The sequence below is a fragment of the Peromyscus eremicus genome, chromosome 3 (genome assembly GCF_949786415.1).
Source record: "Peromyscus eremicus chromosome 3, PerEre_H2_v1, whole genome shotgun sequence".
Lineage (NCBI taxonomy): Eukaryota > Metazoa > Chordata > Mammalia > Rodentia > Cricetidae > Peromyscus > Peromyscus eremicus.
In genome coordinates this window covers 96,809,576-96,821,075 of record NC_081418.1, presented here as the reverse complement: position 1 = coordinate 96,821,075, position 11,500 = coordinate 96,809,576, and the positions used below count along the sequence as shown (strand labels likewise).

The window sequence follows — 11,500 nt, the reverse complement described above, 5'->3', positions numbered from 1 at the left end:
AGGCATGAGGGTGGGGTAAGGCGGTGTCCTTCTACAAAAGCAGCACAAGGGAGGCCAGATCAGGGGAGCTCCCCAGGCTTCACAGGGACACTCTGTCAACACAACACAACCAACACAAGACAACGAACTCTCACAAATAAACTGATGACTACAAACTAAAAAGGTATACATGAAGAGAACCTGAAGGCAGGCTAGGAAAAGAACTCAGTTGATAAATTATTGACCTGACAAGGAGCTGAATTCAATCTTTAGAACTGGTGTTCAAAAAAGCTGAATGTGGTGGCGCATGCTTGTAATTCTAGTGAGGAAAGTAGAGACTGGCTGATCCTGGGCACTAAGGGGCTAGCCAACCTAGCCTGCTTGGTCAGTTACAGGCCAAGCTGGGGCCCTAGCTCAGTAGTTGAGTACTTGCTTTGCATATGCAAGGCTGAGTTCCATCTCCAGCACCAGCACAAAAAACAAAACAGTAAGCAAAACAATGGGATCTGGGGTACAGGCCAGTCTGTGCCCTCAGTGTTTAGGAAGCCGGAAGATCATGATTTAAGGTTATCCCCGGCTACATAAAATTACAATAAAATACCCCAACTGAGTCAATATTTATTGAGTACTTTATATGTCAGATATTGGGTTGTTCTTGGAAGACATTATTCTTTGATTTTTAAAAGCCATTTTCAGAATCACCAGCATGGAAATCATTTGACCCTTCTGGAAGGCAGGGGTGCTATCTGAGGTACACAGATGACTCAGACTTGCCCTCGGATCAAGGTTAGTACAGAGGTGCCTGTGTGGAGACAGGAGCTGAGCCCGAGAGAGGGCAGCCAGAAAACAAACAGAGCCCTTGGATCAGGAAGGAAAAGGGAATCTGTCTGTCACAGCACACTACTTATACTGCTCTATACTCCATCTCTGACATTATTTTATAACCACATAAAACACTTCATGGCACTTTATCACACATCTATAAATACTGGTATATACACAAGCATGTAGATTTGCAAGACTGAATGCTGGAGGGATTCCTGGAAAGAGGTGCATATTATACTCCCTTCTTAGAGATTGATTCACTTTATGCTACAGTCACAGTAGTGTATGTGACAAGCATCCCAGGAAACAAGGTGAGCTGGCAACATCTCAGAGAATAAAAATAGGATGTAAAGCCACTAAAGTAATAGGAATTGAGGGGAAAGGAATTTAAAAAAAGCAGTCAAACAGAAAGCAGACTAAGCAGGTATGACAAGGCACAATGTGGTATCTTGGACTGCACTCTGGAACAGGAAAAGAGCACCAGGGGACAAACTGTTGACATTAAGATGAAGCCTCCTTGAACAGTAATGGCTTCAGTGTTAGTTTTATAGCTGTGGCAAATGTAGCTACCATGACAGAAATGACATTTAGGGGAAATGCACAGGACACGCTTGTACTCAGTGTACTATCTCTATGGCCTTTCTATAAATCTAAAATTATTCCCCAAAATCTACTTCAGCAAAAATTTGAGAGGAGGGAGGAGAGAGGGAAAGGGAGGGAGGGAGAGAGAGAGAGAGAGAGAGAGAGAGAGAGAGAGAGAGAGAGAGAGAGAGAGAGAGAGAGAATGAGTAACAGGGAAGTCCAGCTCTGCAGGAGAGGAAGCCAGCATGCTGAAGGCACTGGGCTGGGATGGGGGATGGAGAAGATGGCTCCGCTCATGCGGGAACCACAGGCAGTTTGGTGTTGCTGGAGAATAAAGCTGTGTCTATGTACAAGCTCTTTAACTGCTCCTTTTCCATCTAATGACCCTTGAAAAAAATCTCAACTGAGATTTCCTTGGGTTGACATGTTTTGATACTCATGACTAACTAGGTCACAATAGTGTCAATGAACACTGTCACTCCAGCAGCACCTGGGAAGTGACTGTCTTCACTCAGCAAGTCAGCAGATCTGGCATTTGTGAATTGGTTTGTGAAGCATGTGAACAGCCAAGAGGTGGTGATTACATAGAAGTTTGACATCACTGTCAGTCAGTTAAATAACATTAAAAGAAAAAATCAATGCTTTGAGAGAACTGGCAATGTTTTCTGCCCTTAAACTAGAAGCAAAATGTCTACACGTTTGTCAAATAAATAGGAAGCAATGGAACTGACAATCACTATACAAAAACAAAAGACTAGAAAGAGAAGGTACAGATTTTGATATATATGTCAAAGAAGGCTATTTCAGAAATACCCTAGAAATATAGCTGTATTCTATGCATTCATATTTGTAATGCTTACTTTAGAAACTAAAGTCCGAGACCAGAAGACAGAGAAATACAAGTCATGGAAAATCACACAAGTAAAATGTTAGAAATAAAAAAAAAATACGATAGCAATGGTTGGTGTGAATTATTCAGTGACTAAAGGTCTCTGGATTCAGCGACAAATAGAACTATGTGCTGCTTTAGGAAAAAAAAAACCTGAAATATAAGCATGGAGTCAAAAAAGTTCAGCATCATGCAAAGGAGAAAGACAATGAACAGCACTAAAAAAAAGGGAAAGTTGGTGCACATGGACTATGACACAAAAAGGATTATTAGAAATAAAACTATCAGTACACATTGATAACAGAATAACTTGCTAAATAATAAAACTCCTAAACTTTTACACTCTTAATAGCATAGTTTCAAATTTTAAAACTGCTCCAAGCCAAAACTGATAGTGTAAAGAGAACTGAAGAGGGAGACTTTAATATTATACTTTCAATAACTGATAAGGTAGGCATTTTAAAAACTAAAGAAGAGCTGGGGAGATGGCTCAGTCAATAAAGTGCTTGGCTTGTAAGCACAAGGATCTGAGTTTGATCCCCAGCAACCTTCATAAAAAAAGCTGGGTGTGGTGGTTTGCACTTGTAATCCCAATGCTGGGGAATTAAAAACTGGCCAGAAAGAGATCTTGTCTCAAAACATAAGGTGGATGGCTCCTGGGGATCATACCATAAGTTGACCTCTGACCTCCATAGGCACACTTACATGTGTACATGTGCACCTGCACACACATGCAATTAGTAAGGATGTAGAAGATATAAACTGCACAGTGTTTCCCTGTGACCTGCTTTTCTGTAACCTTGCACTGGTTACTAGCAAACACACATCCTTTTAAGCACCTCAGGCTGTAAAGAAATTGGCCACAAAGATGCTACAAAACAAACCTTAAGCAAACACCCCATTCTCTGAGTCACTGCAACAAAATGACAAATAAATCACTTAAACATGCATACTACCCATCTCTCAAAAGACACTCTTTCCCGAGGAAATTTAAATTTTTACTCAACTTGCAAAACAAATTTGGGAGTCAGGAGACCTTGGCTCCCTGCCTCACACACCTTATACTGACCACGCCAAGAAGTACAAGTGTAGAGGAGGGGTCTGCAAAAGCTGAAAGACAGGAAAGAATAAGGCAGTTGGGGGAGGCATGAATGAGAAGGAAAATGTAGCAAAAAGGCTGTCAAGGTACACAGTTGGGAACTGTGGGGCTCCCCAGGGGAAGGAAGCTTCAGTTTTGTCACTTAGGCAAAGGGAGACAACCAAAAATGTCTACATGTGGGTGGTGAGACTGCAGGGCCGTTTGCCAACTAAGAACTGACCCTCCTCTATCTAGAGCAGTGAGTGGAGTAGGGGAAGGAACTGAGGAGAGAGCTACAGTGCTGGGTGGGGGTGACTCGCTGATTACTGATGCCTGGGGAAGGGAAAGGCAGAGAGGTTACAAAGGAAAACAAAAGCACACAAGAGAAGAGAAAAAGTGGACAGGGTCAAGACACACTGTGTCTGCCAAGTGTCACTGAGCGTCCTTAAGGAGACCTGACTGATGTGACGGTGACAGGTGACAGGAGTGCAGGAAGCAAGGGGAATGGGGAGTGAGGAGGAACTAGAAAGATCCCATCTGCCAGGCAGAATCAAGTATTTCTTCCTTTAAAGCTGGGTTTTTGTGGCAGCAGGACACATTCAGTCTAATATATATTTTGGTTTTTCGAGACAGGGTTTTCTCTGTGTAGCTTTGCGCCTTTCCTGGATTTCGCTCTGTAGACCAGGCTGGCCTCGAACTCACAAAGATCCCCCTGCCGCTGCCTCCCGAGTGCTGGGATTAAAGGTGTGCGCCACCACCGCCCGGCTTTAAAAAAAAAAATTATATATATAATATATATATATTATATATATAAAACTTATATTTATAATGATAGCCAAGATGCCTCTTTCCAGATCTGGAAGAAGCCAAGTATTTATCAGAGGGAGACAGACAAGGAGTTCCCCTGTGCTCACTGAGGAACACTCCAGAGAAAGAGGAAACAATACACAGATAGCCCTTTTCTGTCCTATATAGTCAATGTTTGGGAAATGCACAGTTGAGACACTCAGAAGCAAAATTTAGATAACTAAATAATCAACAAAGAGCCAGATTGGTTAAAAAAAAACAACTTTAGCACAGTAACTCAAAATATTCCTTTCAGAAAATCTGCCCACATTCAGAGAAATAAATTATACCATATGTTTCTTAAGAATTTGCCTTAAAATTTACACTGTTGAGGGAGCCTTGACATTTTTTTGTTTTTTGGGGTTTTTTTTTCAGGGGTGGAGGGTACTAGATGTAATTTTATCAAGGCAGGGAATTCTTTCTGACAGATATCCCCATGTGAAAGCATTTTAAAAGGCAGGACCACTGTATTGTTCAATGTATTCTAGATTGAAAAACCAAAGAAAGAACAGAAGCAGGAAAGAAAGGGATAAATGCAGAAGGAAAGGTGAGGAATAGCATTACTTCCTGAGGTATGCTTAGAGGCTCTCTGAGTTTGATTCACAGTGTTCACTGGCATACCTGTTTAGCTTAGTGTGTCCCAGATATTTCTTACTCTGGCATTCATTCAGGGTAAATCACTTATTGGCACGCTATACAACTATGAAAAATTCTGTTGAACACACTTTGAGAATACAAGATTATTTAAAGGAAAACTATGAGAACGGAGTAGCTTTAGGAAGAGTACAGATAGAAAGCACAAGAGACTGGCTTGGGAGGCCTGACTTTTGAGCAACATCTTTAAGCACCAAGCAGCCTCAAGTTGCCCACTGCATTGCAATTCTCATGTGAAGTGGGGATGCCTTATTTAACCTGCTTTACAGAGTTGCTCCAAGTGGCTTCATGAGGAGTTAGTAGAAACGGTGGCATATGCTTACTGGTATAATTAAGATGGGCTCGTTAGGGTGGTTGATGAGATGACTCAGCATTTAAGAGTACTTACTGATCTTGCAGAGGACCAAATTCAGTTTCCAGCACCCACATGGTAGCTCGTACCTGTTTGTAACTCTAGTAACTCAGGGAACTCTTCTGGCCTTCGAGGGCATCAGGCATGCAAGTGGTGCACAGACTACATGCAGGTAGACAATCACATTGAGGGGTGGGAGGAGGGAGGACAGGGGAATCCGTGGCTGATACGTAAAGTTAAATTAATTATAAAATTAAAATTCTTTTAAAAAATGGGCTTGCTCATGTATCATATATGCAGCGGTTCTCAACCTTGCTAATGCTGTGACCCTTTAATACAGTTCCTCACGTTGTGGTGACCCCCACCGATGGAATTATTTTTGTTGCTACTTCATAACTCTAATTTTGCTACTGTTATGAATCTTAATGTAAATATTTATGTTCACCAATGGTCTTAGGTGACCCCCATGAAAGGGTCGTTTGACCCTCAAAGAGGTTGTGACCCATAGGTAGAGAACCACTAGTATATGGACTTAAATGAGCAAAGCTTTTCTGGGAAGCATCTGTTAGTTAACACCAGGAGCCATAATGTGCTCATGATTTAACTTAGTTGTCTTATTGCTAGGCCTTGATCTTGAGGAATTACTGAGGAAATCTAGACAAGAACATGCACAGAGGGTGTTCACAATAGTGTTATCAAAATGCCTAACCACAGAAAAATGATATTCAATGACATGCAATACAAAAAGTGATGTCTGTGTGGCTTTTAATACTATGCGGATGCACTCATAAGATAAACACTAAGTGAGAAATCAAGATGCAAGTCTATACACACAGAGTCTTAGCCCTATTTCAAGGTTATGATTTTCCACATATATCAGATTTTCCTAGTCAAATAATTTTCCTCACTTTTTAATTTTTTTAAGATGTTACTTTCATTGTCAGGGAAGGAAACCCTTCTAAATTCAACAGCCTTCCTACAAGCTGCCAAAGGAATGGAGGATTTCAAAATTCACCTAATTGTAAACTCACACCTTCTTAATTACTCACAGAGGACTAGGATATTTCGGCAGATTTGACACAGACTTTAAATGGTGCTGTGTAGAAACTGAAGCCCAAAGTCTTACCTCACAGAGGCCAGAACTTCCTATTTGTGTCTTTCTCTCTCCAGGCTTCTTTCTCAGTCTTGGTCCTTTGCTAGACAAATGGTCCAGCTGCAAGCTGCATCCCAGTCCTAGGCATGGCCTTTACCAGACTAGCACCCCAGCTCTGAGCGTCACCCCACCCGTGCTCTGTTCCTCTCCATGTGCCTTGTTCCCTTTAGCTGGCATGCTCTTGCCTTTCTCTCCACTGAAAGATTAAGCCCTTGGTCTTCCTCCGCATCTTCTACCCTGCCTTCTGCAGCCTCTGCCCACCTGTCTCTCCACTGCTGTATGACTGCATGTAACATTTAGATACGTACTTAGAAGTGTGGGTTATCTTTTTACCTCTATACTTTGCCCCTAACCCCACATTCAAGGGGCCTTTAAGTCCTTCCAGGCTAACAGAGCCACATGGGATCACTCAGTAGACACCAGCTGATGATGGAGACCCCAACATCAACAATGCCATGCTAATCATTCTGGCCACGCCTGAGAAGATGAGATACCTACTCACACTGGATAGAAGCAAAGAGGGACATGTGAGAGAACTGCTTCACTTGTAGCATGTTCTCCAGCTGAGCAAAAATGAACTGAAGCTCCTCTCCTGACCAAATCAGGCAGTTTCTTGTCTAATCAAAGCACATAATCCTTTGGTGACACAGGCTGGTGGCTGACCAGCATGGTTGGTTTCGATTTATAATTTCAGGAGCATAGCAGTGGGGACAGGGCATCGAGCCACTAATTCAACCAGAGGGGAAGAGCTGGTTTGAAACAGTCTGAATCCTGATTTGTTCTGAACTTGGAAAATGAACTCTTGGATACCCTCCTCTGAGGGTGAAAAGAAATAAAATAAAATCTTGGCTCTGGCTTTTCAGTACCATCAGGAATTTGGACTTCCACAATCACTAGCCATTTGGTTTGCCAATATGTTCAACACACTTTCCTCAGTGATATGCACCAGAAAATTTAAGTATTTTTAAGTTTTGCAGAATCCTCTAGAAGCTTCATACCAGCATTGTTCTTGTCTTTGAACTGTTCTGACATGTTAGGACCATAATGACTTAATTAATTAGCAATGATGTTACATAGGCAGAGAGGCCAGGGCTCCTGTGACTCAGCAAAAGGCTCTTAACAGACATGTTTCTTTGCTCATCTTTTCTGACAACTTCTGATTTAAGTATCATCTAGCCAGACCTACTGTAAACATAAGTGATGGGACAGGCAAAGAAGGACACTGCCAGCCTAGGGGCTTTGAGCAGCCTCAGACTCTGCAGCTAACTTCATGTGGTTCTTAAGTCCTATGCAGTCAATACTTCCTGAGACTTCACAAAGGAGAGATAGCCTTGGAAAAGAAAAAGGTACAGTAGCTCTTTCAAAACAAAAAGGAATGGATACACCAGAGTCAGACTCAGCCCATTCAGGTTGTTCATTCATGGACCACTCATTTGTAAATACTCACAAACCCCCTCTGAAGGGATGAGTGTTGTTCAAGGAGTTAGGAATGGAGAATGTTGAACTCCTAACACTAGATATCTGCTAAGGTGGGCTGTACCGAAGGTGGTTGTGCTCTGTCACAGACAAGAATCTGCTAGGGGGAGCTACACCTAAGCTAGGGACTGCCTCTGCTGTGGCACAGTATCTATCTGGGATATTGCATTTTCATGAGGAAGCTGAAAACGTACATATTTAAATTCTAAATAAAAAATTTTAATAAAAGAGAAGGGTTAATAAATACTCCAGGGAACACAGAGTGGCCAATTTATATAAAAATGCAAGAAAACCAATAGATAAGGAACACAATGAGACTAGAATGCTGATTCTAAAGGAAATGGAGTCTCTTGCTGACACATTGAGGTAAGCCCCAAGTAGAATAAAACCCTGCTCCAGAGTGAAACACCTTCTTTACCTGGCCCCCTGCCTGACCTCTAAATCTGTGCAAGTGCAGCTTGGGCTAGAATTCACACACTATGACTTCTTCAGTTCTGCTCTATATGATACATGCCCACCAAATTTGGCACTGTATAGGCTGAAAGCTGAGCACTCTGTGGAGGATTGAAGTATGGGTGGAGAAGAGGCAGGGGAGGGCCAAGATGGGAGGAAAGAAGGAAACAGATTTTCTTTCAATTAGGAACTTGAGACACATTTTTTTTTTTTTAAATGCCACTATGGAAATCAGCATAGTGGTTCCTTAGGCTGGGAATAGATCTTCCTCAAGGTACAGCTACATCATTCTTGGGCCTATACTCAAAGGATACTATATCCTAATACAGAGATACATGGTCATCCACATTCAATGTTACTCTATTCATAATAGCCAGAAATTAGAAACAGCCTAGATGTCCACCAGTGGATGAATAGATAATGAAAATGTGGTACTTAAACAATGAAATATGGATGAAGACAGAAAAAAAATATCATCCTGAGTGAGGTAACCCAGGCCCCAAAAAGAAAATATTATATGTATTCTCTTATATTAACTTTTAAGCCTATGATATGTGTGCTACAATCCATATAACCACAGACATTAGGTATCATGTAAGGGACTAGAGGGAAGAAGGGAATATCTCTCAAAAAATTGGAAATAGAATATACAGTTATAGAGAAAGAGGAAGGAGACTAGAGTGGGAGGATTAATGGGGAGGAGGATGGAAAAGAGGGGTAAAGAGGAAATATGCGGAGGAACAACTAACACTAAGAGCCATTTGGAAACCTACTACTGTAGAAGCATCCTGAAATATACACATATACTAAAGAAATCTAAATGGAATCACCAAATAACAGGGGAGACAATGGCCTGACTAGCATCTTTTGACACCAAGTAAAACCTCCAGTGCCAGGAATGGGTTAGTTATACCTAGTTGAGTCATTGGCCAAAGGGACCCTATGGAAACTTCCAAACATCTCAGGCTATTTCTAAGGCTTTGGTTATTTTCCACAAATGGATAGTAAGGCCTTATTGCTGAAGACAACACTTAACATATTTTATTGAACATGGAGAAGTTAATCTGGTGCCTAACTAGAGGCTTCACCCCTACTGACTAGTGTTCACGGTACTAGAGGGTATCTACATACTCTCAGAAAAGATAGGTAACTGTTAACCAAGCTACAAACCCTGAAATTTACAATAGTGACCTCCTTGTCTGATATGCTGGTACAGTAGTGTCACAAACATTGTGGGAGTAACCAGCCATTCTGATTGGATTTAAGGCCCACTCCAGAAGATGGAGCTCATGCCTGATACTGTTTCAGTAGTCAAGAATCTGAGACTTGATAGGCCATGGGCCTAGGGGAAAACCAAATACTAAAGAAATATAGCAATAGAATGGTTCCTAATGACATGACACTATACCCATAGATCAGTGTCTTGCTCAGCCATTACCAGAGAAGCTTCCTCTTGTAGTAGTTGGAAACTAACACAGAGACACACAACTGGACAATGTGTAATGAGAGACTTTGGAACAATCAGTCCTAAATGAGATGTCTTAATGCCCTTGGGGCTCAGGGAGCTATGCTGAAGAGGTGGTGGAAAGATTATAAGAGCCAGAGGGGATGGATGGCTCCAAGGAAACAGTATCTTCCAGACACAAGAGGACTGATGCACATATGTACTCACAGAGACTATAACAGCACACATAGGGTCTACACAGGCTCAAGTCAGACAAGGTCCCAGTGCTGAGAAAGGGAAGTGAACATCCACTCCCACCCCTAACCAAGAAGCTATCTTTAATTGAAACCTACTTGCAAAGGAAAAATTAGTTTTTTTTTTCCAATGGGGTCTCACAGGGTATATTAACCACAATTAAGGGTAGGCCCCATACCCAGCAATAGGTGACCAACACAAAACAAACTCTATTGTATTTTTGTAGATTTTTTTGTCTCATATTACTTTGTTTAGGCATTCATTATCTTACTGGTCTTTTGCTTGTATATTATGTTTTCTGATTTTATGCTTTTGATTTTTTTGTGTATGTTTCTTGTGTTTTCTTCTGGTTTGTGGGATTTTTGTTGTTGTTGTTATTGTTTGCCAGTTTGTTTTCTAAAGAGAGAAAGAAAGGGCAGCTGGAAAGGCTCCATGCTGCATAACTGTCAATACGGGGCATACTGAAAGAGACTAAGAATCATGGTGGCAGTATAAAGACTACCAGTTGCATGAGCTCTCAGAGATAGGCTGGATGGAGTATACGGAGTTTCAGGGTCATGAGACTATTATATATGATATATGATGGTGAATATGCTATTATACATTGTCAAAACCCATAAAATGTATAATACACAAACTAAACCCTAGTGTATGAGATTATGAGATTCATTTTGCCAATGATATATCAATATTCACTTTAAGAACTGTATTGTAGCCAGGTAGTGGCGGTGCACACCTTTAATTCTGTCACTCGGGAGGCAGAGCCAGGAGGATCTCTATGAATTTGAGGCCTTCCTCGGGTACAGAGTTAGTTCCAGGAAAGGTACAAAGCTACACAGAGAAACCCTGTCTCGAAAAACCACACACACACACACACACACACACACACACACACACACACACACAAAAGAACTGTATTGTACTAACACAGGCTATACATAAAGAACAGAGGGGTGGGGACAGGCATATGAGACCTCTGCATCTCCTAATCAATTTTTCTGTAGATCCCAAATTGTCAATAATAGTTTACTATGTTTTAAAAATGTGAAGTATTTACACTTTATATTTACTATTGCTCATTTGAATAATCACACCTGAATAATCAACCTGCATTGTTTCCTCTTTTTCTGTTTTATATTTAAGAAAGTATCAGCACTATCAATGCAGCTGCTTAAGATAAAAACCTAGCTATGTGTTCATTCACTCAAATGACACTTATTTCATACATACCTACATTACAGTAGAAGCAAACCAAAACATGTCTTTATGAAGAGCCTTCTCTGAGTTGATGGTTTACTTAATATACTTCCATTGCTTCTTTCTTCTTCCTTGCTTCTTAAGCTCTCTTTAAATATTGACAGATTAATGGTTCTATTTCTTTTAAACCCCTGTCTTTCTCCCTTTTGCTTTTTGAACAGTTCAGGATATTGATATGTGTGTGTATGTGTGTGTGTGTGTGTGTGTGTGTAGACAACTTTGTGAAGTTAGTTCTTTCCTTACACTTTTATAAAGGT

At 41.0% G+C, this 11,500-nt stretch overlaps 1 protein-coding gene across 1 annotated transcript in view; it reads right to left on the bottom strand.

Moving 5' to 3' along the window:
* Exoc6b (exocyst complex component 6B) overlaps positions 1–11,500 on the bottom strand; it is a 493,791-nt gene that overhangs the window by 37,765 nt on the left and 444,526 nt on the right. The gene's annotated exons all lie outside the window — the stretch shown is intronic.